This window comes from Gavialis gangeticus, unplaced genomic scaffold (genome assembly GCF_001723915.1).
Source record: "Gavialis gangeticus isolate Ggan-Ray unplaced genomic scaffold, GavGan_comp1, whole genome shotgun sequence".
Taxonomy (NCBI): domain Eukaryota; kingdom Metazoa; phylum Chordata; order Crocodylia; family Gavialidae; genus Gavialis; species Gavialis gangeticus.
Genome location: NW_017729030.1, coordinates 54,484,914 through 54,491,901, shown reverse-complemented (window position 1 = coordinate 54,491,901; position 6,988 = coordinate 54,484,914). Strand labels below are relative to the sequence as shown.

The window sequence follows — 6,988 nt, the reverse complement described above, 5'->3', positions numbered from 1 at the left end:
CTGGACTCGTTTGAGTCCCATTTCTCTTTTTGGGGTTTTTTGTTGTTCTCCCGCCCTGGCGGGGGGGTCGGGCTAGAAGATCTACTAGGTCCCTTCCGACCCTTAATCTATGAATCTATGAATCTATGAATCAAGTCTGCTCCAACATGTAGTAATTACAGTGCCTCAAAGCAATGCCCCCACACATCTACAGGCAACCTACATGCCTTGCCTATAGATGCAAGTAGGAACGTGATTGAGATGGGTTTTCTTACTGTTATAAGATCTGTGATTAATAGAAGTGATATAATTACTGGCATCCTAAACTTCAGACCTCATTGTGCCTCCTCTCAATCCCCAGATCCAACCTGCTCCTTGGTTACTAAAACAGATTGAGGAAAAGCTTAATCAGAAGGGATTGATAAGGATGGCAAAGAAAGTAGGCTTACATGGTGTGGGAAATCATATCAACTATGAGATATTCAAAGGAGCTCAGCTCCCAGTGAAGCACCAAAACATGCATCTGATTATCAGGAAGATGCTTGATGCCGAGTCCTTTTGAAAAAAATCTGTCAGTAAAGGCACATCTAGACAAGTACTTAAGTGTGGTTTGTGGCACCTCAAAGCTGTTTGAGGTGCCACAAACTACATGCAGCACATATGCACGCATTTGCTGCACTGCTAATTTGCAGCGTGGCATCAAAATTTGACACTGGGAGATCCTGGTGTCAAAAAAGTCTGAGAGGGGAGGGGGGCAGCACATGTGGCTGCAGCATGCACTAGCAGAAAGGGAGCCTGGCTGTGGCTGACAGCTAGGCTCCGAACAGCCAGCTCCACACCACTGCCGACCTGGGAGGCCCCCAGAACCCCAGGTAAGGCTGCTGGAGCCAGCACAGATGTTGGCCCCACCCCCAGACTCCTTTACCCTACCTACAATTTGCCACACAACAGAGTACGTGTAGGGGTGTGCCCTGGGGCAAAAAGCAGCAGCACAAATATGTGCTGCTGCTCTTTGTGCCATGGGAAACGTGCACCCTTGCACATGCATGCTCATCTAGATGCTCCCCAAGGAGTCAGCACCTGAGCTGCTGCTTTTTGAGGGAGTCAGACCCTTAATCAAGGTGTTTAAATAGGAGATGTGCCCTGTTATGGATACCAACGATTAGAAAAAATCTGGCCCTTATGATTGGATTTACACAGTATTCCCCTGCAACTGTGTACAGGCCAATTTCTGAAGGTAGAGCAGACCGTCAACACCCAATTTCCATGGAATTTTGGGTAGCTGGATTAAAGTCATCATAGAAGTAGGGTCGGAAGGGACCTTGTAGATCTTCAAGTCCGACCCCCCGCCTGGGCGGGAGAAAAGACTGGACTCAAATGAGTCCAGCCAGGTAGTCATCAAGCCTCTTCTTAAAGATCCCCAGGGTAGGAGCCAGCACCACTTCCCTTGGAAGTCGGTTCCAGCTCCTAGCCGCCCTAACTGTGACGTAGTTCTTGCGGATGTCTAATCTAAATCTACTCTCTAATAATTTGTGTCCATTGTTCCTTGTCATGCCAGGGGGCGCTAGGGGAAACAGTGTCTCCCCCCAAACCCTTCTGGTCCCCCCTAGTGAGTTTATAGACAGTCACCAGGTCCCCCCTCAGCCTTCTCTTGTGGAGGCTGAACAGGTTTAGGTCCCGCAGTCTTTCAGTGTAGGGTCTGCCCTGTAGTCCCCGGATCATGCGCATGGCCCTCCTCTGGACCCTTTCAATGTTGTCCACATCCCTCCTGAAATGGGGCACACAGAACTGGACACAGTACTCCAGCTGTGGCCTGACCAGCGTCGCATAGAGGGGGAGGATCACCTCCTTGGCTCTACTTGAGATGCACCACAAGGTCCGGTTAGCCCTGCCAACCGTGACCTCGCATTGTCGGCCCATGTTCATCTTGGAGTCAATAATGACTCCAAGATCCTTTTCTGCCTCTGTGCCCTCAAGAAGGGAGTTTCCCATTCATAAGTCAGAAGAGTTATGATTGCCTATACTATGTGGGAAGCAGGCCCTGTATGTTTTTGTGGAGATTGTATGCCTTAAGGTAGCTCAGTGAGGATTTCGATAAGATTTCTGGGATGAACAATACATAAGAAAACTAAATGAAAGCCAAACCTTTCAGGCTGGTTATCCCCCTGGATAAAGAGAGGCATAATCGCTTGTGTTCCCATTCTTGTTCAAGTCGCATTTAATAAGTTGTTCACAGTTTTGGGTGAGATTGTAATATACTCACAGCACTGGACATACTCTGCTCCCACTGAAGCTAACAGATTCCTGTTGATGTCCATGGAAGCACAGTTCAGACAGAATCAAGCACTACTGAAAATCCCAACCTCTGAATCTTCATTCAGACAATCCCAGCCTTGTTAAAAACACATCTTAAATAATACAAGTAGCATACTATTACGAAGATGAGCCTGACAGTCTGAGAGAAGGAAAGATAAGCACAAGTGAAAGTGAAGAGAAGAGTTGGAGTGTTGCTGTAGCTATAATGGTCCAGGAAATACGTATTTATTTATTAGATGTTTACCCCGCCCTACCCAAAAAGCTCAGGTGATCTCTTTTTTTTTTGTCCCACTGCATAACTGGGAGATGTTAGACAAGGTTTCAGACACAAAAGGACCTGGAAAGGTGTATGAGCTAGCTCCCCAGTCTGCTGTAAGCCGATCGGAGAATCCTAACGCAGAAAGAACACGTGCTACAGCCCTTCCCAGCTGGGTGATGTATCAGATACACAGGATAGTTTTACCTGGCAGCACTGGCACCCAGCTGAAAGCCACTTAAGTAAGTTGAACACAAGAGTGATTCTCAACTGGGGAACAGCCACACTGAAAAAAGTTGGAGATGGAGCCCTGACTCTGAAGATTATCAGTCATGTGGCTCAGCGTAAGGTGCAACAAGTTGGAGATGGAGCCCTGTCTTCCCCACTGCAGTAGAGGGGAAGACAGTGAGGCAGTACGTGACCTAAAGGAGGGCATCAGCTGTGATATTTTTGTTTCTGTCTCACTCCACATAGCCCCCAATACTGGGGTGTAAGACATTCAGCACAGCTTCATTCTTGCATGGGCTTTGTAAAAGAACTCACTCTGGCCTTCCCAGAAAGTCTGTTCAACTGCGCAAGTGAGCAAACCTACTACAGTATAAGCAGATGATTACAAATAAAAGGACAGAGGTTAAGCAGAGACCTCATGCTCTGTGGCCTTACAAATAAAAGGCAGAAATCATCCCCAACTGCAGAATTGCCTTTTTTGCTTTCTAGAAACCAAAATTCATGCAAAAAAACCCCCATTTCCTTCTTTTCCACACCATCCCCTCTGCAGGCACAGTACCCTGTTATTTCTGTGATCAATTTACTGAAACACCAGCCTGGTTGACTTGTATTGGCAGCGCCATCTAACGGAACTTTTCTTTTGTTGTTTCACTTCATGTTCTATTAAGGCAACAATGAATGAACAGTGATCTGGTATCAGCTACAGAAAGACAAAAACTTGTGGAAAAACACTTCACCCTCCCTGGACACTATATGGCTGACCTCAGGATTGCTGTTTTCAGGCAAAAAAACCCATTTTTTAAAATAGTTTGAATGGGAAATTGTGGAACAAGAAATCATCCACAAATTGGACTGTGTTAAGCATGGTTTAAGCAGGGACTATGGATTCTTATCTTATTACCTGACTTAGCTTTTTTGACCCCCTTTATTCCTATGGGTTTATACTGCTCCTTTTCTTTGCTCTCCTACCACTGCCCCACCCCCATTTCTCTCTTCTGCCACCTTCCCTTTGTCCTTTGTATTCTAATTTCTCTCTCCTTATACTCCGCTTTCTGCATGTCCTTTCACACCGTCTGATGAAGTGAATGTGAGTTCATGAAAGCTTGCACTCTCAATCTATATTTTATTTAGTCTATAAAAAGGCGCATATCTACCCTGCCTTCTAACTGACTTCAGACTAATGCAGCTAACTGCCTCTCACTATTAAAACAAGGTCATTGTGTTATCTAGGATTTAGTTGAAGCTGTACCTTCCCAGGCCTGAGGAAGGGCATTATGTTCCCAAAAGGTCATCTAACATCTCTCCCAAATACTTTGTTGGTTCCATAACAAGATATAACAAACAGAAGTTGCTTCTCATATTCCCTGGACCATTGCAGCTAAGACAGATCTATTAGAAGCACAGGAAAAATAAGTCTCAAAAACAATAATGGGATGTGAAACGATATATAGGTGCATATTCCCCATTGTATACTGATGGAAATTACACCAGGATCACAGATAAGACAGATGTGCAGCTAGCCCAGGGTAGTTCACAATAGCTAGATATAACTCACTTTCCTCCTACACGGCTGGGAAACAGGTAAAAAAGCCTGTTTGCTCTGAGGAAACAGCTACCCCAGGAAGAACGCAGACAAAAACCTGAACTGGGTGTAATTACCCCAATTCAGGGGTCTGCCTTGTCTTTTCATTACTTCAAAAAGCCTTAATGTAAAACAAGAGTGTAAATGTATGTAAAAAAAAAAGAATATTCCAGGACACATATTTCCTAGGGAAAAAGTAATGCTGAAAGCCCAAGCAAAGGATACAAGAGTAGCACAAGGTAAAAAGTACATAGCTGCAAGCTAGAGCTCCTGCTATCTTACCTAGAGTAGATTAACAGCAACCTCCGCTGCTACTTCTGATTTTCCCACTTTTAAAGTCAAAAAAGTACAGCCCACTACTCTGTCTAGTTTACTGGGATTACCCTGTCTTCTGGGGGCTCACTTATTCACACAGTCCTATCCACCTTAACACTAAAAAGTCTCAGCATTCATCAATGGACTCACCTGTTTGCAACAACCCTCCCAGGCATAGCAGTCCATCACACCTCTTGCCAGAATTTCACACCTGCCCTTTCTTGTAGAAAACATAAGTGAAACCTTCATGATGAAGAAAGTAACCTCCTTCCCTCAAACAGTGAAACCTCCATCATTAGCTCCCCCCTACCTAAAGGTGCAGGAAAATTTCTCTCTGAATCAAGTGGCTCTTCTGTTACTGAGTCTCTCATAGCCAGGTTACAACCAACATAACCCACAGGCTTGGGCCTGAGTCACTAAATCCTGACACCCACTCCCTTCACCTGAAGAGTGGTATGCACGGCAGAGGTGAGTGAGGCATGGCTTTGTGGAAGCAGTCTGCAGGGGTGGTCAGGCTCTACTTTGGCAGGGCACTGAAGAAGGCACTTTTCCATGTTTTAAATCTTCTATCATTCTATGTTCATGCCCAGTCACATCCCATAGCTCAAGGGGCATACAAAGCTCTGCTGGAATACAGAGGGGGTAGAGATCTGCCACTGAGAGTAGAACATCCTTCACAGCCTTTTCATGCAAGTCAGCTCTCCTAGCCCACCTCTGCCAGCTGCCATAGAGGTTTCTCCGGGAGTAGGCAAGGGTGTGGACACGTGTGACAACTGAACTGTGCTGAAGCACCAGCAACTGGAAATTGGCTTGGAAGTGCTGAACAGAAACTGTGAGTCTTAAGGAAGGATGAGGAAAAAGATACTGTTGAGGCAGGGTGGGTAGGGGCTCACCTTGTGGCGCATCTGGGATGATGGAACAGGGTGTTGTTCTGAGGTGTGCAGTGTTTTCTCCAGTGGTATATGGTTGCTGTTGCTTTTTATGTACAAGCTGCAGGAGCCTGTGTAGCCCAGGTACACCTAGATGTGTGCCCTGTCTGCAGGTGGAAGAATGGGGTGGTCAGGCAAGAGTGAAGTGAGAGGGCCCTGGAGTCAGTGGCATGGAGGCAGGGTGCTTGGTCTCTGGGGGTAACCCCTGCTGAGGGTCCCCGCTCTGTTGGTCCCCAGGTTCTATGGTTTCCCCCGCCGTGTTTGCCTGGATCTCTCCTTCAGGAGCAGTGGGTTTTGGGCTATAGTTGAACTCCGAGGGGTACCACTCATCACTGTTTGAGTCAAAGTCTATTCCCTCTGCAGGAGTAGGCAAACAGATGTCCTTTCACTTAGACCAGGTCCGTCTCTTAGGTCAAGGGGATCTATGAGGAGGTTCTAGCTCAGAGGGCCTGGTACTAACCAATTTATTAATAGGTAGTAGCAGACTGCAGTGCAGTACTTGCGGGCATCCAGGCCTGGTTTTATAGAGGCCACTTTATATACAGGTAAGTCTTTTATTTTCTTGAGTACCACATGAGGCTTGGCTTTTCAACAATCCGTGATTTTATGTCTCCCAGTTATGCTTAGATTCCTTAATAACAGCCAGTCTTCAGGGGTTACTTCTTCCTCCCTGACTTGGGCATCATAATTTCATTTGTGTCTTAGTTGGTTATGGCTCGTTAGGTTTCTAGCCAAGTGGTAGGCCCGCCTCAGTTTTCCTTCAATTGTTGGGCATGTTGCTCATGTGATAAGTGCTGTTTCTACCCTGCAGCAGAGATCTGTACAAAGCTGAGGCTGCCTCCTGAACATGAGGAAGTAGAGGCTTACCCTGGTAGCATCATTTCTCATTGAATTGTAGGCATGCACGAAAAGAGACAGATGTTGGCCCCACGCAAGGTTCCCTCTAAGCTGTGCACATGCGCGGCCACGCACAATAAAAAATCTTGCTGCACAGTAACTTTTTAATGTCGCGCACCCACCTGGAGAGAAGATGGACTGCAGCTTCCTGGAAACTTTGGGCGTAACCCCGGAGCATGGCAGAGGCACCGGGCCTGGCACAGGACACTTACCGGTAGTAAGTTACTGCTTGGCTGCACAGGGGCCACTCCGCTCTGCTCCACTCCTCACCACACTGGCATCCCCACAGGGAGGGAGAGTGGCGTGGGGCAGGCAGCAGCTCCTCCTTGAGGTGAGGTGGGGGCAGGGACAGGGGCTGGGTTTGGGGCAGAGCTGGGCACCGAGTGGGCTCTGCCAGCTCCGGGGATCTGCTTCACTCCCCAGCCCCTTCGGGCGAGCTAAGCCCTGAGCCCTGACATCACGTGCCTCCTCGCTACCTGGTCCACC

General features: G+C 47.2%; 1 long non-coding RNA gene across 1 annotated transcript in view; it reads right to left on the bottom strand.

The window, feature by feature from the left end:
• LOC109301240 overlaps window positions 1-2,346 on the bottom strand; it is a 105,184-nt gene extending 102,838 nt beyond the window's left edge. Inside the window, exon 1 of the long non-coding RNA XR_002098482.1 lies at window positions 2,243-2,346. This is a non-coding gene — a long non-coding RNA (uncharacterized LOC109301240). The remainder of the gene's footprint in view (window positions 1-2,242) is intronic.
• Window positions 2,347-6,988: the final 4,642 nt, after the last annotated feature.